General features: G+C 39.9%; 16 non-coding genes across 16 annotated transcripts; all 16 read left to right on the plus strand.

The window, feature by feature from the left end:
• Positions 1-1,346: 1,346 nt before the first annotated feature.
• On the plus strand, positions 1,347-1,428 carry TRNAS-GCU (transfer RNA serine (anticodon GCU)). The gene has a single exon. It is a non-coding gene; the product is annotated as a tRNA-Ser (tRNA).
• A 1,510-nt stretch (positions 1,429-2,938) lies between these two features.
• Positions 2,939-3,020, plus strand: TRNAS-GCU (transfer RNA serine (anticodon GCU)). Its single transcript has one exon. It is a non-coding gene; the product is annotated as a tRNA-Ser (tRNA).
• A 2,629-nt stretch (positions 3,021-5,649) lies between these two features.
• Positions 5,650-5,731, plus strand: TRNAS-GCU (transfer RNA serine (anticodon GCU)). Its single transcript has one exon. It is a non-coding gene; the product is annotated as a tRNA-Ser (tRNA).
• Positions 5,732-7,692: 1,961 nt separating this feature from the next.
• Positions 7,693-7,774, plus strand: TRNAS-GCU (transfer RNA serine (anticodon GCU)). The gene has a single exon. It is a non-coding gene; the product is annotated as a tRNA-Ser (tRNA).
• A 2,642-nt stretch (positions 7,775-10,416) lies between these two features.
• TRNAS-GCU (transfer RNA serine (anticodon GCU)) lies at positions 10,417-10,498 on the plus strand. Its single transcript has one exon. It is a non-coding gene; the product is annotated as a tRNA-Ser (tRNA).
• Positions 10,499-11,754: 1,256 nt separating this feature from the next.
• On the plus strand, positions 11,755-11,836 carry TRNAS-GCU (transfer RNA serine (anticodon GCU)). The gene has a single exon. It is a non-coding gene; the product is annotated as a tRNA-Ser (tRNA).
• A 599-nt stretch (positions 11,837-12,435) lies between these two features.
• TRNAS-GCU (transfer RNA serine (anticodon GCU)) lies at positions 12,436-12,517 on the plus strand. The gene has a single exon. It is a non-coding gene; the product is annotated as a tRNA-Ser (tRNA).
• A 1,280-nt stretch (positions 12,518-13,797) lies between these two features.
• TRNAS-GCU (transfer RNA serine (anticodon GCU)) lies at positions 13,798-13,879 on the plus strand. The gene has a single exon. It is a non-coding gene; the product is annotated as a tRNA-Ser (tRNA).
• Positions 13,880-15,159: 1,280 nt separating this feature from the next.
• On the plus strand, positions 15,160-15,241 carry TRNAS-GCU (transfer RNA serine (anticodon GCU)). The gene has a single exon. It is a non-coding gene; the product is annotated as a tRNA-Ser (tRNA).
• Positions 15,242-16,521: 1,280 nt separating this feature from the next.
• TRNAS-GCU (transfer RNA serine (anticodon GCU)) lies at positions 16,522-16,603 on the plus strand. Its single transcript has one exon. It is a non-coding gene; the product is annotated as a tRNA-Ser (tRNA).
• A 599-nt stretch (positions 16,604-17,202) lies between these two features.
• TRNAS-GCU (transfer RNA serine (anticodon GCU)) lies at positions 17,203-17,284 on the plus strand. The gene has a single exon. It is a non-coding gene; the product is annotated as a tRNA-Ser (tRNA).
• A 1,280-nt stretch (positions 17,285-18,564) lies between these two features.
• On the plus strand, positions 18,565-18,646 carry TRNAS-GCU (transfer RNA serine (anticodon GCU)). Its single transcript has one exon. It is a non-coding gene; the product is annotated as a tRNA-Ser (tRNA).
• A 1,281-nt stretch (positions 18,647-19,927) lies between these two features.
• TRNAS-GCU (transfer RNA serine (anticodon GCU)) lies at positions 19,928-20,009 on the plus strand. The gene has a single exon. It is a non-coding gene; the product is annotated as a tRNA-Ser (tRNA).
• A 1,955-nt stretch (positions 20,010-21,964) lies between these two features.
• Positions 21,965-22,046, plus strand: TRNAS-GCU (transfer RNA serine (anticodon GCU)). Its single transcript has one exon. It is a non-coding gene; the product is annotated as a tRNA-Ser (tRNA).
• A 2,642-nt stretch (positions 22,047-24,688) lies between these two features.
• On the plus strand, positions 24,689-24,770 carry TRNAS-GCU (transfer RNA serine (anticodon GCU)). The gene has a single exon. It is a non-coding gene; the product is annotated as a tRNA-Ser (tRNA).
• Positions 24,771-25,363: 593 nt separating this feature from the next.
• Positions 25,364-25,445, plus strand: TRNAS-GCU (transfer RNA serine (anticodon GCU)). Its single transcript has one exon. It is a non-coding gene; the product is annotated as a tRNA-Ser (tRNA).
• Positions 25,446-26,818: the final 1,373 nt, after the last annotated feature.

Below are 26,818 nucleotides of genomic sequence, written 5' to 3' on the forward strand. Positions count from 1 at the left end.
GTTAAGGCGATGGACTGCTAATCCATTGTGCTCTGCATGCATGGGTTCGAATCCCATCTTCGTCGACTTTTCTACAAAACTCTGTTCCTCAGAGAACTTTGTAAACTCACGTTACTGTCTGTGTTAGTCAACTGTTATTTATTTGCAAGGCTATTTTAATGGAGGGTCCAGGGAATTTTTACACCATAAATAGGCACAGAGTCGCTTTCATGGCAGTTCCACAAGTTGGAAATAAGCACCATTTTTCCCATTGATACCTATAGCATAACAATAATGCTTGTCTTAAAAACAACTTATTCAAACAAAAATTCACATTATTATCATCCCCAATCTGTAACTGTAAAAATAACGCAAATTAGAGCTCAAATCAAAATTATTTTGATTGAGTCCAGAAAACAAGAGCACACCATGTCTTTTCCTCACCTCGGCAAAGAGAACCAATTTGCCCTGACACTTGACGGCAAAATCGACAGGAAAAAAGCACACATTTTTTCCCCCCGATGTGTAGTGCATAACACTAAGGCTTGTCTTAAAAACAACTAACACAAACAAAAATTCACATTATTATCATCCCCAATCTGTAACTGTAAAAATAACACAAATTAGAGATACGGCCACCGTGCACTTCACCGACTGCGTCTAACAGCATGCGTGCGCCACTGTCTGACGAGGTGGCCGAGTGGTTAAGGCGATGGACTGCTAATCCATTGTGCTCTGCATGCATGGGTTCGAATCCCATCTTCGTCGACTTTTCTACAAAACTCTGTTCCTCAGAGAACTTTGTAAACTCACGTTACTGTCTGTGTTAGTCAACCGTCATTTATTTGCAAGGCTATTTTAATGGAGGGTCCAGGGAATTTTTACACCATAAATAGGCACAGAGTCGCATTCATGGCAGTTCCACAAGTTGGAAATAAGCACCATTTTTCCCATTGATACCTATAGCATAACAATAATGCTTGTCTTAAAAACAACTTATTCAAACAAAAATTCACATTATTATCATCCCCAATCTGTAACTGTAAAAATAACGCAAATTAGAGCTCAAATCAAAATTATTTTGATTGAGTCCAGAAAACAAGAGCACACCATGTCTTTTCCTCACCTCGGCAAAGAGAACCAATTTGCCCTGACACTTGACGGCAAAATCGACAGGAAAAAGGCACACATTTTTCCCCCCGATGTGTAGTGCATAACACTAAGGCTTGTCTTAAAAACAACTAACACAAACAAAAATTCACATTATTATCATCCCCAATCTGTAACTGTAAAAATAACACAAATTAGAGATACGGCCACCGTGCACTTCACCGACTGCGTCTAGCAGCATGCGTGCGCCACTGTCAGACGAGGTGGCTGAGTGGTTAAGGCGATGGACTGCTAATCCATTGTGCTCTGCACGCATGGGTTCGAATCCCATCTTCGTCGACTTTTCTACTAAACTCTGTTCCTCAGAGAACTTTGTAAACTCACGTTACTGTCTGTGTTAGTCAACCGTCATTTATTTTAATGGAGGGTCCAGGGAATTTTTACACCATAAATAGGCACAGAGTCGCATTCATGGCAGTTCCACAAGTTGGAAATAAGCACCATTTTTCCCATTGATACCTATAGCATAACAATAATGCTTGTCTTAAAAACAACTTATTCAAACAAAAATTCACATTATTATCATCCCCAATCTGTAACTGTAAAAATAACGCAAATTAGAGCTCAAATCAAAATTATTTTGATTGAGTCCAGAAAACAAGAGCACACCATGTCTTTTCCTCACCTCGGCAAAGAGAACCAATTTGCCCTAACACTTGACGGCAAAATCGACAGGAAAAAAGCACACATTTTTCCCCCCGATGTGTAGTGCATAACACTAAGGCTTGTCTTAAAAACAACTAACACAAACAAAAATTCACATTATTATCATCCCCAATCTGTAACTGTAAAAATAACACAAATTAGAGATACGGCCACCGTGCACTTCACCGACTGCGTCTAACAGCATGCGTGCGCCACTGTCAGACGAGGTGGCCGAGTGGTTAAGGCGATGGACTGCTAATCCATTGTGCTCTGCATGGGTTTGAATCCCATCTTCGTTGACTTTTCTACAAAACTCTGTTCCTCAGAGAACTTTGTAAACTCACGTTACTGTCTGTGTTAGTCAACCGTCATTTATTTGCAAGGCTATTTTAATGGAGGGTCCAGGGAATTTTTACACCATAAATAGGCACAGAGTCGCATTCATGGCAGTTCCACAAGTTGGAAATAAGCACCATTTTTCCCATTGATACCTATAGCATAACAATAATGCTTGTCTTAAAAACAACTTATTCAAACAAAAATTCACATTATTATCATCCCCAATCTGTAACTGTAAAAATAACGCAAATTAGAGCTCAAATCAAAATTATTTTGATTGAGTCCAGAAAACAAGAGCACACCATGTCTTTTCCTCACCTCGGCAAAGAGAACCAATTTGCCCTGACACTTGACGGCAAAATCGACAGGAAAAAAGCACACATTTTCCCCCCCGATGTGTAGTGCATAACACTAAGGCTTGTCTTAAAAACAACTAACACAAACAAAAATTCACATTATTATCATCCCCAATCTGTAACTGTAAAAATAACACAAATTAGAGCTCAAATCAAAATTATTTTGATTGAGTCCAGAAAACAAGAGCACACCATGTCTTTTCCTCACCTCGGCAAAGAGAACCAATTTGCCCTGACACTTGACGGCAAAATCGACAGGAAAAAAGCACACATTTTCCCCCCCGATGTGTAGTGCATAACACTAAGGCTTGTCTTAAAAACAACTAACACAAACAAAAATTCACATTATTATCATCCCCAATCTGTAACTGTAAAAATAACACAAATTAGAGATACGGCCACCGTGCACTTCACCGACTGCGTCAAACAGCATGCGTGCGCCACTGTCAGACGAGGTGGCCGAGTGGTTAAGGCGATGGACTGCTAATCCATTGTGCTCTGCACGCATGGGTTCGAATCCCATCTTCGTCGACTTTTCTACAAAACTATGTTCCTCAGAGAACTTTGTAAACTCACGTTACTGTCTGTGTTAGTCAACCGTCATTTATTTGCAAGGCTATTTTAATGGAGGGTCCAGGGAATTTTTACACCATAAATAGGCACAGAGTCGCATTCATGGCAGTTCCACAAGTTGGAAATAAGCACCATTTTTCCCATTGATACCTATAGCATAACAATAATGCTTGTCTTAAAAACAACTTATTCAAACAAAAATTCACATTATTATCATCCCCAATCTGTAACTGTAAAAATAACGCAAATTAGAGCTCAAATCAAAATTATTTTGATTGAGTCCAGAAAACAAGAGCACACCATGTCTTTTCCTCACCTCGGCAAAGAGAACCAATTTGCCTTGACACTTGACGGCAAAATCGACAGGAAAAAAGCACACATTTTTTCCCCCCGATGTGTAGTGCATAACACTAAGGCTTGTCTTAAAAACAACTAACACAAACAAAAATTCACATTATTATCATCCCCAATCTGTAACTGTAAAAATAACACAAATTAGAGATACGGCCACCGTGCACTTCACCGACTGCGTCAAACAGCATGCGTGCGCCACTGTCAGACGAGGTGGCCGAGTGGTTAAGGCGATGGACTGCTAATGCATGGGTTCGAATCCCATCTTCGTCGACTTTTCTACAAAACTCTGTTCCTCAGAGAACTTTGTAAACTCACGTTACTGTCTGTGTTAGTCAACCGTAATTTATTTGCAAGGCTATTTTAATGGAGGGTCCAGGGAATTTTTACACCATAAATAGGCACAGAGTCGCATTCATGGCAGTTCCACAAGTTGGAAATAAGCACCATTTTTCCCATTGATACCTATAGCATAACAATAATGCTTGTCTTAAAAACAACTTATTCAAACAAAAATTCACATTATTATCATCCCCAATCTGTAACTGTAAAAATAACGCAAATTAGAGCTCAAATCAAAATTATTTTGATTGAGTCCAGAAAACAAGAGCACACCATGTCTTTTCCTCACCTCGGCAAAGAGAACCAATTTGCCCTGACACTTGACGGCAAAATCGACAGGAAAAAAAGCACACATTTTTCCCCCCGATGTGTAGTGCATAACACTAAGGCTTGTCTTAAAAACAACTAACACAAACAAAAATTCACATTATTATCATCCCCAATCTGTAACTGTAAAAATAACACAAATTAGAGATACAGCCACCGTGCACTTCACCGACTGCGTCTAACAGCATGCGTGCGCCACTGTCAGACGAGGTGGCCGAGTGGTTAAGGTGATGGCATGCTAATCCATTGTGCTCTGCACGCATGGGTTCGAATCCCATCTTCGTCGACTTTTCTACTGAACCCTGTTCCTCAGAGAACTTTGTAAACTCACGTTACTGTGTGTGTTAGTCAACTGTCATTTATTTGCAAGGCAATTTTAATGGAGGGTCCAGGGAATTGTTACACCATAAATAGGCACAGAGTCGCATTCATGGCAGTTCCACAAGTTGGAAATAAGCACCATTTTTCCCATTGATACCTATAGCATAACAATAATGCTTGTCTTAAAAACAACTTATTCAAACAAAAATTCACATTATTATCATCCCCAATCTGTAACTGTAAAAATAACGCAAATTAGAGCTCAAATCAAAATTATTTTGATTGAGTCCAGAAAACAAGAGCACACCATGTCTTTTCCTCACCTCGGCAAAGAGAACCAATTTGCCCTGACACTTGACGGCAAAATCGACAGGAAAAAAAGCACACATTTTTCCCCCCGATGTGTAGTGCATAACACTAAGGCTTGTCTTAAAAACAACTAACACAAACAAAAATTCACATTATTATCATCCCCAATCTGTAACTGTAAAAATAACACAAATTAGAGATACGGCCACCGTGCACTTCACCGACTGCGTCAAACAGCATGCGTGCGCCACTGTCAGACGAGGTGGCCGAGTGGTTAAGGCGATGGACTGCTAATCCATTGTGCTCTGCACGCATGTGTTCGAATCCCATCTTCGTCGACTTTTCTACAAAACTCTGTTCCTCAGAGAACTTTGTAAACTCACGTTACTGTCTGTGTTAGTCAACTGTCATTTATTTGCAAGGCTATTTTAATGGAGGGTCCAGGGAATTTTTACACCATAAATAGGCGCAGAGTCGCATTCATGGCAGTTCCACAAGTTGGAAATAAGCACCATTTTTCTCATTGATACCTATAGCATAACAATAATGCTTGTCTTAAAAACAACTTATTCAAACAAAAATTCACATTATTATCATCCCCAATCTGTAACTGTAAAAATAACGCAAATTAGAGCTCAAATCAAAATTATTTTGATTGAGTCCAGAAAACAAGAGCACACCATGTCTTTTCCTCACCTCGGCAAAGAGAACCAATTTGCCCTGACACTTGACGGCAAAATCGACAGGAAAAAAGCACACATTTTTCCCCCCGATGTGTAGTGCATAACACTAAGGCTTGTCTTAAAAACAACTAACACAAACAAAAATTCACATTATTATCATCCCCAATCTGTAACTGTAAAAATAACACAAATTAGAGATACAGCCACCGTGCACTTCACCGACTGCGTCTAACAGCATGCGTGCGCCACTGTCAGACGAGGTGGCCGAGTGGTTAAGGCGATGGACTGCTAATCCATTGTGCTCTGCACGCATGGGTTCGAATCCCATCTTCGTCGACTTTTCTACAAAACTCTGTTCCTCAGAGAACTTTGTAAACTCACGTTACTGTCTGTGTTAGTCAACTGTCATTTATTTGCAAGGCTATTTTAATGGAGGGTCCAGGGAATTTTTACACCATAAATAGGCACAGAGTTGCATTCATGGCAGTTCCACAAGTTGGAAATAAGCACCATTTTTCCCATTGATACCTATAGCATAACAATAATGCTTGCCTTAAAAACAACTTATTCAAACAAAAATTCACATTATTATCATCCCCAATCTGTAACTGTAAAAATAACGCAAATTAGAGCTCAAATCAAAATTATTTTGATGGAGTCCAGAAAACAAGAGCACACCATGTCTTTTCCTCACCTCGGCAAAGAGAACCAATTTGCCCTGACACTTGACGGCAAAATCGACAGGAAAAAAGCACACATTTTTCCCCCCGATGTGTAGTGCATAACACTAAGGCTTGTCTTAAAAACAACTAACACAAACAAAAATTCACATTATTATCATCCCCAATCTGTAACTGTAAAAATAACACAAATTAGAGATACAGCCACCGTGCACTTCACCGACTGCGTCTAACAGCATGCGTGCGCCGCTGTCAGACGATGTGGCCGAGTGGTTAAGGCGATGGACTGCTAATCCATTGTGCTCTGCACGCATGAGTTCCAATCCCATCTTCGTCGACTTTTCTACAAAACTCTGTTCCTCCGAGAACTTTGTAAACTTACGTTACTGTCTGTGTTAGTCAACTGTCATTTATTTGCAAGGCTATTTTAATGGAGGGTCCAGGGAATTTTTACACCATAAATAGGCACAGAGTCGCATTCATGGCAGTTCCACAAGTTGGAAATAAGCACCATTTTTCCCATTGATACCTATAGCATAACAATAATGCTTGTCTTAAAAACAACTTATTCAAACAAAAATTCACATTATTATCATCCCCAATCTGTAACTGTAAAAATAACGCAAATTAGAGCTCAAATCAAAATTATTTTGATTGAGTCCAGAAAACAAGAGCACACCATGTCTTTTCCTCACCTCGGCAAAGAGAACCAATTTGCCCTGACACTTGACGGCAAAATCGACAGGAAAAAAGCACACATTTTTCCCCCCGATGTGTAGTGCATAACACTAAGGCTTGTCTTAAAAACAACTAACACAAACAAAAATTCACATTATTATCATCCCCAATCTGTAACTGTAAAAATAACACAAATTAGAGATACAGCCACCGTGCACTTCACCGACTGCGTCTAACAGCATGCGTGCGCCGCTGTCAGACGATGTGGCCGAGTGGTTAAGGCGATGAACTGCTAATCCATTGTGCTCTGCACGCATGAGTTCCAATCCCATCTTCGTCGACTTTTCTACAAAACTCTGTTCCTCCGAGAACTTTGTAAACTTACGTTACTGTCTGTGTTAGTCAACTGTCATTTATTTGCAAGGCTATTTTAATGGAGGGTCCAGGGAATTTTTACACCATAAATAGGCACAGAGTCGCATTCATGGCAGTTCCACAAGTTGGAAATAAGCACCATTTTTCTCATTGATACCTATAGCATAACAATAATGCTTGTCTTAAAAACAACTTATTCAAACAAAAATTCACATTATTATCATCCCCAATCTGTAACTGTAAAAATAACGCAAATTAGAGCTCAAATCAAAATTATTTTGATTGAGTCCAGAAAACAAGAGCACACCATGTCTTTTCCTCACCTCGGCAAAGAGAACCAATTTGCCCTGACACTTGACGGCAAAATCGACAGGAAAAAAGCACACATTTTTCCCCCCGATGTGTAGTGCATTACACTAAGGCTTGTCTTAAAAACAACTAACACAAACAAAAATTCACATTATTATCATCCCCAATCTGTAACTGTAAAAATAACACAAATTAGAGATACAGCCACCGTGCACTTCACCGACTGCGTCTAACAGCATGCGTGCGCCACTGTCAGACGAGGTGGCCGAGTGGTTAAGGCGATGGACTGCTAATCCATTGTGCTCTGCACGCATGGGTTCGAATCCCATCTTCGTCGACTTTTCTACAAAACTCTGTTCCTCAGAGAACTTTGTAAACTCACGTTACTGTCTGTGTTAGTCAACTGTCATTTATTTGCAAGGCTATTTTAATGGAGGGTCCAGGGAATTTTTACACCATAAATAGGCACAGAGTTGCATTCATGGCAGTTCCACAAGTTGGAAATAAGCACCATTTTTCCCATTGATACCTATAGCATAACAATAATGCTTGCCTTAAAAACAACTTATTCAAACAAAAATTCACATTATTATCATCCCCAATCTGTAACTGTAAAAATAACGCAAATTAGAGCTCAAATCAAAATTATTTTGATGGAGTCCAGAAAACAAGAGCACACCATGTCTTTTCCTCACCTCGGCAAAGAGAACCAATTTGCCCTGACACTTGACGGCAAAATCGACAGGAAAAAAGCACACATTTTTCCCCCCGATGTGTAGTGCATAACACTAAGGCTTGTCTTAAAAACAACTAACACAAACAAAAATTCACATTATTATCATCCCCAATCTGTAACTGTAAAAATAACACAAATTAGAGATACAGCCACCGTGCACTTCACCGACTGCGTCTAACAGCATGCGTGCGCCGCTGTCAGACGATGTGGCCGAGTGGTTAAGGCGATGGACTGCTAATCCATTGTGCTCTGCACGCATGAGTTCCAATCCCATCTTCGTCGACTTTTCTACAAAACTCTGTTCCTCCGAGAACTTTGTAAACTTACGTTACTGTCTGTGTTAGTCAACTGTCATTTATTTGCAAGGCTATTTTAATGGAGGGTCCAGGGAATTTTTACACCATAAATAGGCACAGAGTCGCATTCATGGCAGTTCCACAAGTTGGAAATAAGCACCATTTTTCCCATTGATACCTATAGCATAACAATAATGCTTGTCTTAAAAACAACTTATTCAAACAAAAATTCACATTATTATCATCCCCAATCTGTAACTGTAAAAATAACGCAAATTAGAGCTCAAATCAAAATTATTTTGATTGAGTCCAGAAAACAAGAGCACACCATGTCTTTTCCTCACCTCGGCAAAGAGAACCAATTTGCCCTGACACTTGACGGCAAAATCGACAGGAAAAAAGCACACATTTTTCCCCCCGATGTGTAGTGCATAACACTAAGGCTTGTCTTAAAAACAACTAACACAAACAAAAATTCACATTATTATCATCCCCAATCTGTAACTGTAAAAATAACACAAATTAGAGATACAGCCACCGTGCACTTCACCGACTGCGTCTAACAGCATGCGTGCGCCGCTGTCAGACGATGTGGCCGAGTGGTTAAGGCGATGAACTGCTAATCCATTGTGCTCTGCACGCATGAGTTCCAATCCCATCTTCGTCGACTTTTCTACAAAACTCTGTTCCTCCGAGAACTTTGTAAACTTACGTTACTGTCTGTGTTAGTCAACTGTCATTTATTTGCAAGGCTATTTTAATGGAGGGTCCAGGGAATTTTTACACCATAAATAGGCACAGAGTCGCATTCATGGCAGTTCCACAAGTTGGAAATAAGCACCATTTTTCCCATTGATACCTATAGCATAACAATAATGCTTGTCTTAAAAACAACTTATTCAAACAAAAATTCACATTATTATCATCCCCAATCTGTAACTGTAAAAATAACGCAAATTAGAGCTCAAATCAAAATTATTTTGATTGAGTCCAGAAAACAAGAGCACACCATGTCTTTTCCTCACCTCGGCAAAGAGAACCAATTTGCCCTGACACTTGACGGCAAAATCGACAGGAAAAAAGCACACATTGTTCCCCCCGATGTGTAGTGCATAACACTAAGGCTTGTCTTAAAAACAACTAACACAAACAAAAATTCACATTATTATCATCCCCAATCTGTAACTGTAAAAATAACACAAATAAGAGATACGGCCACCGTGCACTTCACCGACTGCGTCTAACAGCATGCGTGCGCCATTGTCAGACGAGGTGGCCGAGTGGTTAAGGCGATGGACTGCTAATCCATTGTGCTCTGCATGCATGGGTTAGAATCCCATCTTCGTCGACTTTTCTACAAAACTCTGTTCCTCAGAGAACTTTGTAAACTCACGTTACTGTCTGTGTTAGTCAACTATCATTTATTTGCAAGGCTATTTTAATGGAGGGTAAAGGGAATTGTTACACCATAAATAGGCACAGAGTCGCATTCATGGCAGTTCCACAAGTTGGAAATAAGCACCATTTTTCCCATTGATACCTATAGCATAACAATAATGCTTGTCTTAAAAACAACTTATTCAAACAAAAATTCAAATTATTATCATCCCCAATCTGTAACTGTAAAAATAACGCAAATTAGAGCTCAAATGAAAATTATTTTGATTGAGTCCAGAAAACAAGAGCACACCATGTCTTTTCCTCACCTCGGCAAAGAGAACCAATTTGCCCTGACACTTGACGGCAAAATCGACAGGAAAAAAGCACACATTTTTCCCCCCGATGTGTAGTGCATAACACTAAGGCTTGTCTTAAAAACAACTAACACAAACAAAAATTCACATTATTATCATCCCCAATCTGTAACTGTAAAAATAACACAAATTAGAGATACGGCCACCGTGCACTTCACCGACTGCGTCAAACAGCATGCGTGCGCCACTGTCAGACGAGGTGGCCGAGTGGTTAAGGCGATGGACTGCTAATCCATTGTGCTCTGCACGCATGGGTTCGAATCCCATCTTCGTCGACTTTTCTACAAAACTCTGTTCCTCAGAGAACTTTGTAAACTCACGTTACTGTCTGTGTTAGTCAACTATCATTTATTTGCAAGGCTATTTTAATGGAGGGTAAAGGGAATTGTTACACCATAAATAGGCACAGAGTCGCATTCATGGCAGTTCCACAAGTTGGAAATAAGCACCATTTTTCCCATTGATACCTATAGCATAACAATAATGCTTGTCTTAAAAACAACTTATTCAAATTATTATCATCCCCAATCTGTAACTGTAAAAATAACGCAAATTAGAGCTCAAATGAAAATTATTTTGATTGAGTCCAGAAAACAAGAGCACACCATGTCTTTTCCTCACCTCGGCAAAGAGAACCAATTTGCCCTGACACTTGACGGCAAAATCGACAGGAAAAAAGCACACATTTTTCCCCCCGATGTGTAGTGCATAACACTAAGGCTTGTCTTAAAAACAACTAACACAAACAAAAATTCACATTATTATCATCCCCAATCTGTAACTGTAAAAATAACACAAATTAGAGATACGGCCACCGTGCACTTCACCGACTGCGTCTAACAGCATGCGTGTGCCATTGTCAGACGAGGTGGCCGAGTGGTTAAGGCGATGGACTGCTAATCCATTGTGCTCTGCATGCATGGGTTAGAATCCCATCTTCGTCGACTTTTCTACAAAACTCTGTTCCTCAGAGAACTTTGTAAACTCACGTTACTGTCTGTGTTAGTCAACTATCATTTATTTGCAAGGCTATTTTAATGGAGGGTAAAGGGAATTGTTACACCATAAATAGGCACAGAGTCGCATTCATGGCAGTTCCACAAGTTGGAAATAAGCACCATTTTTCCCATTGATACCTATAGCATAACAATAATGCTTGTCTTAAAAACAACTTATTCAAATTATTATCATCCCCAATCTGTAACTGTAAAAATAACGCAAATTAGAGCTCAAATGAAAATTATTTTGATTGAGTCCAGAAAACAAGAGCACACCATGTCTTTTCCTCACCTCGGCAAAGAGAACCAATTTGCCCTGACACTTGACGGCAAAATCGACAGGAAAAAAGCACACATTTTTCCCCCCGATGTGTAGTGCATAACACTAAGGCTTGTCTTAAAAACAACTAACACAAACAAAAATTCACATTATTATCATCCCCAATCTGTAACTGTAAAAATAACACAAATTAGAGATACGGCCACCGTGCACTTCACCGACTGCGTCAAACAGCATGCGTGCGCCACTGTCAGACGAGGTGGCCGAGTGGTTAAGGCGATGGACTGCTAATCCATTGTGCTCTGCACGCATGGGTTCGAATCCCATCTTTGTCGACTTTTCTACAAAACTCTGTTCCTCAGAGAACTTTGTAAACTCACGTTACTGTCTGTGTTAGTCAACTGTCATTTATTTGCAAGGCTATTTTAATGGAGGGTCCAGGGAATTTTTACACCATAAATAGGCGCAGAGTCGCATTCATGGCAGTTCCACAAGTTGGAAATAAGCACCATTTTTCCCATTGATACCTATAGCATAACAATAATGCTTGTCTTAAAAACAACTTATTCCAACAAAAATTCACATTATTATCATCCCCAATCTGTAACTGTAAAAATAACGCAAATTAGAGCTCAAATCAAAATTATTTTGATTGAGTCCAGAAAACAAGAGCACACCATGTCTTTTCCTCACCTCGGCAAAGAGAACCAATTTGCCCTGACACTTGACGGCAAAATCGACAGGAAAAAAGCACACATTTTTCCCCCCGATGTGTAGTGCATAACACTAAGGCTTGTCTTAAAAACAACTAACACAAACAAAAATTCACATTATTATCATCCCCAATCTGTAACTGTAAAAATAACACAAATTAGAGATACAGCCACCGTGCACTTCACCGACTGCGTCTAACAGCATGCGTGCGCCACTGTCAGACGAGGTGGCCGAGTGGTTAAGGCGATGGACTGCTAATCCATTGTGCTCTGCACGCATGGGTTCGAATCCCATCTTCGTCGACTTTTTTACAAAACTCTGTTCCTCAGAGAACTTTGTAAACTCACGTTACTGTCTGTGTTAGTCAACTGTCATTTATTTGCAAGGCTATTTTAATGGAGGGTCCAGGGAATTTTTACACCATAAATAGGCACAGAGTTGCATTCATGGCAGTTCCACAAGTTGGAAATAAGCACCATTTTTCCCATTGATACCTATAGCATAACAATAATGCTTGTCTTAAAAACAACTTATTCAAACAAAAATTCACATTATTATCATCCCCAATCTGTAACTGTAAAAATAACGCAAATTAGAGCTCAAATCAAAATTATTTTGATTGAGTCCAGAAAACAAGAGCACACCCTGTCTTTTCCTCACCTCGGCAAAGAGAACCAATTTGCCCTGACACTTGACGGCAAAATCGACAGGAAAAAAGCACACATTTTTCCCCCCGATGTGTAGTGCATAACACTAAGGCTTGTCTTAAAAACAACTAACACAAACAAAAATTCACATTATTATCATCCCCAATCTGTAACTGTAAAAATAACACAAATTAGAGATACGGCCACCGTGCACTTCACCGACTGCGTCTAACAGCATGCGTGTGCCATTGTCAGACGAGGTGGCCGAGTGGTTAAGGCGATGGACTGCTAATCCATTGTGCTCTGCATGCATGGGTTAGAATCCCATCTTCGTCGACTTTTCTACAAAACTCTGTTCCTCAGAGAACTTTGTAAACTCACGTTACTGTCTGTGTTAGTCAACTGTCATTTATTTGCAAGGCTATTTTAATGGAGGGTCCAGGGAATTTTTACACCATAAATAGGCGCAGAGTCGCATTCATGGCAGTTCCACAAGTTGGAAATAAGCACCATTTTTCCCATTGATACCTATAGCATAACAATAATGCTTGTCTTAAAAACAACTTATTCAAACAAAAATTCACATTATTATCATCCCCAATCTGTAACTGTAAAAATAACGCAAATTAGAGCTCAAATCAAAATTATTTTAATTGAGTCCAGAAAACAAGAGCACACCATGTCTTTTCCTCACCTCGGCAAAGAGAACCAATTTGCCCTGACACTTGACGGCAAAATCGACAGGAAAAAAGCACACATTTTTCCCCCCGATGTGTAGTGCATAACACTAAGGCTTGTCTTAAAAACAACTAACACAAACAAAAATTCACATTATTATCATCCCCAATCTGTAACTGTAAAAATAACACAAATTAGAGATACGGCCACCGTGCACTTCACCGACTGCGTCTAACAGCATGCGTGCGCCACTGTCAGACGAGGTGGCCGAGTGGTTAAGGCGATGGACTGCTAATCCATTGTGCTCTGCACGCATGGGTTCGAATCCCATCTTTGTCGACTTTTCTACAAAACTCTGTTCCTCAGAGAACTTTGTAAACTCACGTTACTGTCTGTGTTAGTCAACTGTCATTTATTTGCAAGGCTATTTTAATGGAGGGTCCAGGGAATTTTTACACCATAAATAGGCACAGAGTTGCATTCATGGCAGTTCCACAAGTTGGAAATAAGCACCATTTTTCCCATTGATACCTATAGCATAACAATAATGCTTGTCTTAAAAACAACTTATTCAAACAAAAATTCACATTATTATCATCCCCAATCTGTAACTGTAAAAATAACGCAAATTAGAGCTCAAATCAAAATTATTTTGATTGAGTCCAGAAAACAAGAGCACACCCTGTCTTTTCCTCACCTCGGCAAAGAGAACCAATTTGCCCTGACACTTGACGGCAAAATCGACAGGAAAAAAGCACACATTTTTCCCCCCGATGTGTAGTGCATAACACTAAGGCTTGTCTTAAAAACAACTAACACAAACAAAAATTCACATTATTATCATCCCCAATCTGTAACTGTAAAAATAACACAAATTAGAGATACGGCCACCGTGCACTTCACCGACTGCGTCTAACAGCATGCGTGTGCCATTGTCAGACGAGGTGGCCGAGTGGTTAAGGCGATGGACTGCTAATCCATTGTGCTCTGCATGCATGGGTTAGAATCCCATCTTCGTCGACTTTTCTACAAAACTCTGTTCCTCAGAGAACTTTGTAAACTCACGTTACTGTCTGTGTTAGTCAACTGTCATTTATTTGCAAGGCTATTTTAATGGAGGGTCCAGGGAATTTTTACACCATAAATAGGCGCAGAGTCGCATTCATGGCAGTTCCACAAGTTGGAAATAAGCACCATTTTTCCCATTGATACCTATAGCATAACAATAATGCTTGTCTTAAAAACAACTTATTCAAACAAAAATTCACATTATTATCATCCCCAATCTGTAACTGTAAAAATAACGCAAATTAGAGCTCAAATCAAAATTATTTTAATTGAGTCCAGAAAACAAGAGCACACCATGTCTTTTCCTCACCTCGGCAAAGAGAACCAATTTGCCCTGACACTTGACGGCAAAATCGACAGGAAAAAAGCACACATTTTTCCCCCCGATGTGTAGTGCATAACACTAAGGCTTGTCTTAAAAACAACTAACACAAACAAAAATTCACATTATTATCATCCCCAATCTGTAACTGTAAAAATAACACAAATTAGAGATACGGCCACCGTGCACTTCACCGACTGCGTCTAACAGCATGCGTGCGCCACTGTCAGACGAGGTGGCCGAGTGGTTAAGGCGATGGACTGCTAATCCATTGTGCTCTGCACGCATGGGTTCGAATCCCATCTTTGTCGACTTTTCTACAAAACTCTGTTCCTCAGAGAACTTTGTAAACTCACGTTACTGTCTGTGTTAGTCAACTGTCATTTATTTGCAAGGCTATTTTAATGGAGGGTCCAGGGAATTTTTACACCATAAATAGGCGCAGAGTCGCATTCATGGCAGTTCCACAAGTTGGAAATAAGCACCATTTTTCCCATTGATACCTATAGCATAACAATAATGCTTGTCTTAAAAACAACTTATTCAAACAAAAATTCACATTATTATCATCCCCAATCTGTAACTGTAAAAATAACGCAAATTAGAGCTCAAATCAAAATTATTTTGATTGAGTCCAGAAAACAAGAGCACACCATGTCTTTTCCTCACCTCGGCAAAGAGAACCAATTTGCCCTGACACTTGACGGCAAAATCGACAGGAAAAAAGCACACATTTTTCCCCCCGATGTGTAGTGCATAACACTAAGGCTTGTCTTAAAAACAACTAACACAAACAAAAATTCACATTATTATCATCCCCAATCTGTAACTGTAAAAATAACACAAATTAGAGATACAGCCACCGTGCACTTCACCGACTGCGTCTAACAGCATGCGTGCGCCACTGTCAGACGAGGTGGCCGAGTGGTTAAGGCGATGGACTGCTAATCCATTGTGCTCTGCACGCATGGGATCGAATCCCATCTTCGTCGACTTTTCTACAAAACTCTGTTCCTCAGAGAACTTTGTAAACTCACGTTACTGTCTGTGTTAGTCAACTGTCATTTATTTGCAAGGCTATTTTAATGGAGGGTCCAGGGAATTTTTACACCATAAATAGGCACAGAGTTGCATTCATGGCAGTTCCACAAGTTGGAAATAAGCACCATTTTTCCCATTGATACCTATAGCATAACAATAATGCTTGTCTTAAAAACAACTTATTCAAACAAAAATTCACATTATTATCATCCCCAATCTGTAACTGTAAAAATAACGCAAATTAGAGCTCAAATCAAAATTATTTTGATTGAGTCCAGAAAACAAGAGCACACCCTGTCTTTTCCTCACCTCGGCAAAGAGAACCAATTTGCCCTGACACTTGACGGCAAAATCGACAGGAAAAAAGCACACATTTTTCCCCCCGATGTGTAGTGCATAACACTAAGGCTTGTCTTAAAAACAACTAACACAAACAAAAATTCACATTATTATCATCCCCAATCTGTAACTGTAAAAATAACACAAATTAGAGATACGGCCACCGTGCACTTCACCGACTGCGTCAAACAGCATGCGTGCGCCACTGTCAGACGAGGTGGCCGAGTGGTTAAGGCGATGGACTGCTAATCCATTGTGCTCTGCACGCATGGGTTCGAATCCCATCTTCGTCGACTTTTCTACAAAACTCTGTTCCTCAGAGAACTTTGTAAACTCACGTTACTGTCTGTGTTAGTCAACTGTCATTTATTTGCAAGGCTATTTTAATGGAGGGTCCAGGGAATTTTTACACCATAAATAGGCGCAGAGTCGCATTCATGGCAGTTCCACAAGTTGGAAATAAGCACCATTTTTCCCATTGATACCTATAGCATAACAATAATGCTTGTCTTAAAAACAACTTATTCAAACAAAAATTCACATTATTATCATCCCCAATCTGTAACTGTAAAAATAACGCAAATTAGAGCTCAAATCAAAATTATTTTGATTGAGTCCAGAAAACAAGAGCACACCATGTCTTTTCCTCACCTCGGCAAAGAGAACCAATTTGCCCTGACACTTGACGGCAAAATCGACAGGAAAAAAGCACACATTTTTCCCCCCGATGTGTAGTGCATAACACTAAGGCTTGTCTTAAAAACAACTAACACAAACAAAAATTCACATTATTATCATCCCCAATCTGTAACTGTAAAAATAACACAAATTAGAGATACAGCCACCGTGCACTTCACCGACTGCGTCTAACAGCATGCGTGCGCCACTGTCAGACGAGGTGGCCGAGTGGTTAAGGCGATGGACTGCTAATCCATTGTGCTCTGCACGCATGGGTTCGAATCCCATCTTCGTCGACTTTTTTACAAAACTCTGTTCCTCAGAGAACTTTGTAAACTCACGTTACTGTCTGTGTTAGTCAACTGTCATTTATTTGCAAGGCTATTTTAATGGAGGGTCCAGGGAATTTTTACACCATAAATAGGCACAGAGTTGCATTCATGGCAGTTCCACAAGTTGGAAATAAGCACCATTTTTCCCATTGATACCTATAGCATAACAATAATGCTTGTCTTAAAAACAACTTATTCAAACAAAAATTCACATTATTATCATCCCCAATCTGTAACTGTAAAAATAACGCAAATTAGAGCTCAAATCAAAATTATTTTGATTGAGTCCAGAAAACAAGAGCACACCCTGTCTTTTCCTCACCTCGGCAAAGAGAACCAATTTGCCCTGACACTTGACGGCAAAATCGACAGGAAAAAAGCACACATTTTTCCCCCCGATGTGTAGTGCATAACACTAAGGCTTGTCTTAAAAACAACTAACACAAACAAAAATTCACATTATTATCTTCCCCAATCTGTAACTGTAAAAATAACACAAATTAGAGATACGGCCACCGTGCACTTCACCGACTGCGTCTAACAGCATGCGTGCGCCACTGTCAGACGAGGTGGCCGAGTGGTTAAGGCGATGGACTGCTAATCCATTGTGCTCTGCATGCATGGGTTAGAATCCCATCTTCGTCGACTTTTCTACAAAACTCTGTTCCTCAGAGAACTTTGTAAACTCACGTTACTGTCTGTGTTAGTCAACTGTCATTTATTTGCAAGGCTATTTTAATGGAGGGTCCAGGGAATTTTTACACCATAAATAGGCGCAGAGTCGCATTCATGGCATTTCCACAAGTTGGAAATAAGCACCATTTTTCCCATTGATACCTATAGCATAACAATAATGCTTGTCTTAAAAACAACTTATTCAAACAAAAATTCACATTATTATCATCCCCAATCTGTAACTGTAAAAATAACGCAAATTAGAGCTCAAATCAAAATTATTTTAATTGAGTCCAGAAAACAAGAGCACACCATGTCTTTTCCTCACCTCGGCAAAGAGAACCAATTTGCCCTGACACTTGACGGCAAAATCGACAGGAAAAAAGCACACATTTTCCCCCCCGATGTGTAGTGCATAACACTAAGGCTTGTCTTAAAAACAACTAACACAAACAAAAATTCACATTATTATCATCCCCAATCTGTAACTGTAAAAATAACACAAATTAGAGATACGGCCACCGTGCACTTCACCGACTGCGTCTAACAGCATGCGTGCGCCACTGTCAGACGAGGTGGCCGAGTGGTTAAGGCGATGGACTGCTAATCCATTGTGCTCTGCACGCATGGGTTCGAATCCCATCTTCGTCGACTTTTCTACATAACCCTGTTCCTCAGAGAACTTTGTAAACTCACGTTACTGTCTGTGTTAGTCAACTGTCATTTATTTGCAAGGCTATTTTAATGGAGGGTCCAGGGAATTTTTACACCATAAATAGGCACAGAGTCGCATTCATGGCAGTTCCACAAGTTGGAAATAAGCACCATTTTTCCCATTGATACCTATAGCATAACAATAATGCTTGCCTTAAAAACAACTTATTCAAACAAAAATTCACATTATTATCATCCCCAATCTGTAACTGTAAAAATAACGCAAATTAGAGCTCAAATCAAAATTATTTTGATGGAGTCCAGAAAACAAGAGCACACCATGTCTTTTCCTCACCTCGGCAAAGAGAACCAATTTGCCCTGACACTTGACGGCAAAATCGACAGGAAAAAAGCACACATTTTTTCCCCCCGATGTGTAGTGCATAACACTAAGGCTTGTCTTAAAAACAACTAACACAAACAAAAATTCACATTATTATCATCCCCAATCTGTACCTGTAAAAATAACACAAATTAGAGATACGGCCACCGTGCACTTCACCGACTGCGTCTAACAGCATGCGTGCGCCATTGTCAGACGAGGTGGCCGAGTGGTTAAGGCGATGGACTGCTAATCCATTGTGCTCTGCATGCATGGGTTAGAATCCCATCTTCGTTGACTTTTCTACAAAACTCTGTTCCTCAGAGAACTTTGTAAACTCACGTTACTGTCTGTGTTAGTCAACTGTCATTTATTTGCAAGGCTATTTTAATGGAGGGTAAAGGGAATTGTTACACCATAAATAGGCACAGAGTCGCATTCATGGCAGTTCCACAAGTTGGAAATAAGCACCATTTTTCCCATTGATACCTATAGCATAACAATAATGCTTGTCTTAAAAACAACTTATTCAAACAAAAATTCAAATTATTATCATCCCCAATCTGTAACTGTAAAAATAACGTAAATTAGAGCTCAAATCAAAATTATTTTGATTGAGTCCAGAAAACAAGAGCACACCATGTCTTTTCCTCACCTCGGCAAAGAGAACCAATTTGCCCTGACACTTGACGGCAAAATCGACAGGAAAAAAGCACACATTTTTCCCCCTGATGTGTAGTGCATAACACTAAGGCTTGTCTTAAAAACAGCTAACACAAACAAAAATTCACATTATTATCATCCCCAATCTGTAACTGTAAAAATAACACAAATTAGAGATACGGCCACCGTGCACTTCACCGACTGCGTCTAACAGCATGCGTGCACCACTGTCAGACGAGGTGGCCGAGTGGTTAAGGCGATGGACTGCTAATCCATTGTGCTCTGCACGCATGGGTTCGAATCCCATCTTCGTCGACTTTTCTACATAACCCTGTTCCTCAGAGAACTTTGTAAACTCACGTTACTGTCTGTGTTAGTCAACTGTCATTTATTTGCAAGGCTATTTTAATGGAGGGTCCAGGGAATTTTTACACCATAAATAGGCACAGAGTCGCATTCATGGCAGTTCCACAAGTTGGAAATAAGCACCATTTTTCCCATTGATACCTATAGCATAACAATAATGCTTGTCTTAAAAACAACTTATTCAAACAAAAATTCACATTATTATCATCCCCAATCTGTAACTGTAAAAATAACGCAAATTAGAGCTCAAATCAAAATTATTTTGATTGAGTCCAGAAAACAAGAGCACACCATGTCTTTTCCTCACCTCGGCAAAGAGAACCAATTTGCCCTGACACTTGACGGCAAAATCGACAGGAAAAAAGCACACATTTTTCCCCCCGATGTGTAGTGCATAACACTAAGGCTTGTCTTAAAAACAACTAACACAAACAAAAATTCACATTATTATCATCCCCAATCTGTAACTGTAAAAATAACACAAATAAGAGATACGGCCACCGTGCACTTCACCGACTGCGTCTAACAGCATGCGTGCGCCACTGTCAGACGAGGTGGCCGAGTGGTTAAGGTGATGGCATGCTAATCCATTGTGCTCTGCATGCATGGGTTCGAATCCCATCTTCGTCGACTTTTCTACTGAACCCTGTTCCTCAGAGAACTTTGTAAACTCACGTTACTGTGTGTGTCAGTCAACTGTCATTTATTTGCAAGGAAATTTTAATGGAGGGTCCAGGGAATTGTTACACCATAAATAGGCACAGAGTCGCATTCATGGCAGTTCCACAAGTTGGAAATAAGCACAATTTTTCCCATTGATACCTATAGCATAACAATAATGCTTGCCTTAAAAACAACTTATTCAAACAAAAATTCACATTATTATCATCCCCAATCTGTAACTGTAAAAATAACGCAAATTAGAGCTCAAATCAAAATTATTTTGATGGAGTCCAGAAAACAAGAGCACAACATGTCTTTTCCTCACCTCGGCAAAGAGAACCAATTTGCCCTGGCACTTGACGGCAAAATCGACAGGAAAAAAGCACACATTTTTCCCCCCGATGTGTAGTGCATAACACTAAGGCTTGTCTTAAAAACAACTAACACAAACAAAAATTCACATTATTATCATCCCCAATCTGTAACTGTAAAAATAACACAAATTAGAGATACGGCCACCGTGCACTTCACCGACTGCGTCTAACAGCATGCGTGCGCCACTGTCAGACGAGGTGGCTGAGTGGTTAAGGTGATGGACTGCTAATCCATTGTGCTCTGCACGCATGGGTTCGAATCCCATCTTCGTCGACTTTTCTACAGAACCCTGTTCCTCAGAGAACTTTGTAAACTCACGTTACTGTCTGTGTTAGTCAACTGTCATTTATTTGCAAGGCTATTTTAATGGAGGGTCCAGGGAATTTTTAAACCATAAATAGGCACAGAGTCGCATTCATGGCAGTTCCACAAGTTGGAAATAAGCACCATTTTTCCCATTGATACCTATAGCATAACAATAATGCTTGTCTTAAAAACAACTTATTCAAACAAAAATTCACATTATTATCATCCCCAATCTGTAACTGTAAAAATAACGCAAATTAGAGCTCAAATCAAAATTATTTTGATTGAGTCCAGAAAACAAGAGCACACCATGTCTTTTCCTCACCTCGGCAAAGAGAACCAATTTGCCCTGACACTTGACGGCAAAATCGACAGGAAAAAAGCACACATTTTTCCCCCCGATGTGTAGTGCATAACGCTTTTCTTAAAAACAACTAACACAAACAAAAATTCACATTATTATCATCCCCAATCTGTAACTGTAAAAATAACACAAATTAGAGATACAGCCACCGTGCACTTCACCGACTGCGTCTAACAGCATGCGTGTGCCACTGTCAGACGAGGTGGCCGAGTGGTTAAGGCGATGGACTGCTAATCCATTGTGCTCTGCACGCATGGGTTCGAATCCCATCTTCGTCGACTTTTCTACAAAACTCTGTTCCTCAGAGAACTTTGTAAACTCACGTTACTGTCTGTGTTAGTCAACTGTCATTTATTTGCAAGGCTATTTTAATGGAGGGTCCAGGGAATTTTTACACCATAAATAGGCACAGAGTCGCATTCATGGCAGTTCCACAAGTTGGAAATAAGCACCATTTTTCACATTGATACCTATAGCATAACAATAATGCTTGTCTTAAAAACAACTTATTCAAACAAAAATTCACATTATTATCATCCCCAATCTGTAACTGTAAAAATAACGCAAACTAGAGCTCAAATCAAAATTATTTTGATTGAGTCCAGAAAACAAGAGCACACCCTGTCTTTTCCTCACCTCGGCAAAGAGAACCAATTTGCTCTGACACTTGACGGCAAAATCGACAGGAAAAAAGCACACATTTTTCCCCCCGATGTGTAGTGCATAACACTAAGGCTTGTCTTAAAAACAACTAACACAAACAAAAATTCACATTATTATCATCCCCAATCTGTAACTGTAAAAATAACACAAATTAGAGATACGGCCACCGTGCACTTCACCGACTGCGTCTAACAGCATGCGTGTGCCACTGTCAGACGAGGTGGCCGAGTGGTTAAGGTGATGGACTGCTAATCCATTGTCCTCTGCACGCATGGGTTCGAATCCCATCTTCGTCGACTTTTCTACAAAACTCTGTTCCTCAGAGAACTTTGTAAACTCACGTTACTGTCTGTGTTAGTCAACTGTCATTTATTTGCAAGGCTATTTTAATGGAGGGTCCAGGGAATTTTTACACCATAAATAGGCACAGAGTCGCATTCATGGCAGTTCCACAAGTTGGAAATAAGCACCATTTTTCCCATTGATACCTATAGCATAACAATAATGCTTGTCTTAAAAACAACTTATTCAAACAAAAATTCACATTATTATCATCCCCAATCTGTAACTGTAAAAATAACGCAAATTAGAGCTCAAATCAAAATTATTTTGATTGAGTCCAGAAAACAAGAGCACACCATGTCTTTTCCTCACCTCGGCAAAGAGAACCAATTTGCCCTGACACTTGACGGCAAAATCGACAGGAAAAAAGCACACATTTTTCCCCCCGATGTGTAGTGCATAACACTAAGGCTTGTCTTAAAAACAACTAACACAAACAAAAATTCACATTATTATCATCCCCAATCTGTAACTGTAAAAATAACACAAATAAGAGATACGGCCACCGTGCACTTCACCGACTGCGTCTAACAGCATGCGTGCGCCACTGTCAGACGAGGTGGCCGAGTGGTTAAGGTGATGGCATGCTAATCCATTGTGCTCTGCATGCATGGGTTCGAATCCCATCTTCGTCGACTTTTCTACTGAACCCTGTTCCTCAGAGAACTTTGTAAACTCACGTTACTGTGTGTGTCAGTCAACTGTCATTTATTTGCAAGGAAATTTTAATGGAGGGTCCAGGGAATTGTTACACCATAAATAGGCACAGAGTCGCATTCATGGCAGTTCCACAAGTTGGAAATAAGCACAATTTTTCCCATTGATACCTATAGCATAACAATAATGCTTGCCTTAAAAACAACTTATTCAAACAAAAATTCACATTATTATCATCCCCAATCTGTAACTGTAAAAATAACGCAAATTAGAGCTCAAATCAAAATTATTTTGATGGAGTCCAGAAAACAAGAGCACACCATGTCTTTTCCTCACCTCGGCAAAGAGAACCAATTTGCCCTGGCACTTGACGGCAAAATCGACAGGAAAAAAGCACACATTTTTCCCCCCGATGTGTAGTGCATAACACTAAGGCTTGTCTTAAAAACAACTAACACAAACAAAAATTCACATTATTATCATCCCCAATCTGTAACTGTAAAAATAACACAAATTAGAGATACGGCCACCGTGCACTTCACCGACTGCGTCTAACAGCATGCGTGCGCCACTGTCAGACGAGGTGGCTGAGTGGTTAAGGTGATGGACTGCTAATCCATTGTGCTCTGCACGCATGGGTTCGAATCCCATCTTCGTCGACTTTTCTACAGAACCCTGTTCCTCAGAGAACTTTGTAAATTCACGTTACTGTCTGTGTTAGTCAACTGTCATTTATTTGCAAGGCTATTTTAATGGAGGGTCCAGGGAATTTTTACACCATAAATAGGCACAGAGTCGCATTCATGGCAGTTCCACAAGTTGGAAATAAGCACCATTTTTCCCATTGATACCTATAGCATAACAATAATGCTTGTCTTAAAAACAACTTATTCAAACAAAAATTCACATTATTATCATCCCCAATCTGTAACTGTAAAAATAACGCAAATTAGAGCTCAAATCAAAATTATTTTGATTGAGTCCAGAAAACAAGAGCACACCATGTCTTTTCCTCACCTCGGCAAAGAGAACCAATTTGCCCTGACACTTGACGGCAAAATCGACAGGAAAAAAGCACACATTTTTCCCCCCGATGTGTAGTGCATAACACTAAGGCTTGTCTTAAAAACAACTAACACAAACAAAAATTCACATTATTATCATCCCCAATCTGTAACTGTAAAAATAACACAAATTAGAGATACAGCCACCGTGCACTTCACCGACTGCGTCTAACAGCATGCGTGCGCCACTGTCAGACGAGGTGGCCGAGTGGTTAAGGCGATGGACTGCTAATCCATTGTCCTCTGCACGCATGGGTTCGAATCCCATCTTCGTCGACTTTTCTACAAAACTCTGTTCCTCAGAGAACTTTGTAAACTCACGTTACTGTCTGTGTTAGTCAACTGTCATTTATTTGCAAGGCTATTTTAATGGAGGGTCCAGGGAATTTTTACACCATAAATAGGCACAGAGTCGCATTCATGGCAGTTCCACAAGTTGGAAATAAGCACCATTTTTCCCATTGATACCTATAGCATAACAATAATGCTTGTCTTAAAAACAACTTATTCAAACAAAAATTCACATTATTATCATCCCCAATCTGTAACTGTAAAAATAACGCAAATTAGAGCTCAAATCAAAATTATTTTGATTGAGTCCAGAAAACAAGAGCACACCATGTCTTTTCCTCACCTCGGCAAAGAGAACCAATTTGCCCTGACACTTGACGGCAAAATCGACAGGAAAAAAGCACACATTTTTCCCCCCGATGTGTAGTGCATAACGCTTTTCTTAAAAACAACTAACACAAACAAAAATTCACATTATTATCATCCCCAATCTGTAACTGTAAAAATAACACAAATTAGAGATACAGCCACCGTGCACTTCACCGACTGCGTCTAACAGCATGCGTGTGCCACTGTCAGACGAGGTGGCCGAGTGGTTAAGGCGATGGACTGCTAATCCATTGTGCTCTGCACGCATGGGTTCGAATCCCATCTTCGTCGACTTTTCTACAAAACTCTGTTCCTCAGAGAACTTTGTAAACTCACGTTACTGTCTGTGTTAGTCAACTGTCATTTATTTGCAAGGCTATTTTAATGGAGGGTCCAGGGAATTTTTACACCATAAATAGGCACAGAGTCGCATTCATGGCAGTTCCACAAGTTGGAAATAAGCACCATTTTTCACATTGATACCTATAGCATAACAATAATGCTTGTCTTAAAAACAACTTATTCAAACAAAAATTCACATTATTATCATCCCCAATCTGTAACTGTAAAAATAACGCAAACTAGAGCTCAAATCAAAATTATTTTGATTGAGTCCAGAAAACAAGAGCACACCCTGTCTTTTCCTCACCTCGGCAAAGAGAACCAATTTGCTCTGACACTTGACGGCAAAATCGACAGGAAAAAAGCACACATTTTTCCCCCCGATGTGTAGTGCATAACACTAAGGCTTGTCTTAAAAACAACTAACACAAACAAAAATTCACATTATTATCATCCCCAATCTGTAACTGTAAAAATAACACAAATTAGAGATACGGCCACCGTGCACTTCACCGACTGCGTCTAACAGCATGCGTGTGCCACTGTCAGACGAGGTGGCCGAGTGGTTAAGGTGATTGCATGCTAATCCATTGTGCTCTGCACGCATGGGTTCGAATCCCATCTTCGTCGACTTTTCTACTGAACCCTGTTCCTCAGAGAACTTTGTAAACTCACGTTACTGTGTGTGTTAGTCAACTGTCATTTATTTGCAAGGCAATTTTAATGGAGGGTCCAGGGAATTGTTACACCATAAATAGGCACAGAGTCGCATTCATGGCAGTTCCACAAGTTGGAAATAAGCACAATTTTTCCCATTGATACCTATAGCATAACCATAATGCTTGCCTTAAAAACAACTTATTCAAACAAAAATTCACATTATTATCATCCCCAATCTGTAACTGTAAAAATAACGCAAATTAGAGCTCAAATCAAAATTATTTTGATGGAGTCCAGAAAACAAGAGCACACCATGTCTTTTCATCACCTCGGCAAAGAGAACCAATTTGCCCTGACACTTGACGGCAAAATCGACAGGAAAAAAGCACACATTTTTCCCCCCGATGTGTAGTGCATAACACTAAGGCTTGTCTTAAAAACAACTAACACAAACAAAAATTCACATTATTATCATCCCCAATCTGTAACTGTAAAAATAACACAAATTAGAGATACGGCCACCGTGCACTTCACCGACTGCGTCTAACAGCATGCGTGCGCCACTGTCAGACGAGGTGGCCGAGTGGTTAAGGTGATGGACTGCTAATCCATTGTGCTCTGCACGCATGGGTTTGAATCCCATCTTTGTCGACTTTTCTACA

This window comes from Pelobates fuscus, chromosome 1 (genome assembly GCF_036172605.1).
Source record: "Pelobates fuscus isolate aPelFus1 chromosome 1, aPelFus1.pri, whole genome shotgun sequence".
Classification (NCBI taxonomy): Eukaryota; Metazoa; Chordata; class Amphibia; order Anura; family Pelobatidae; genus Pelobates; species Pelobates fuscus.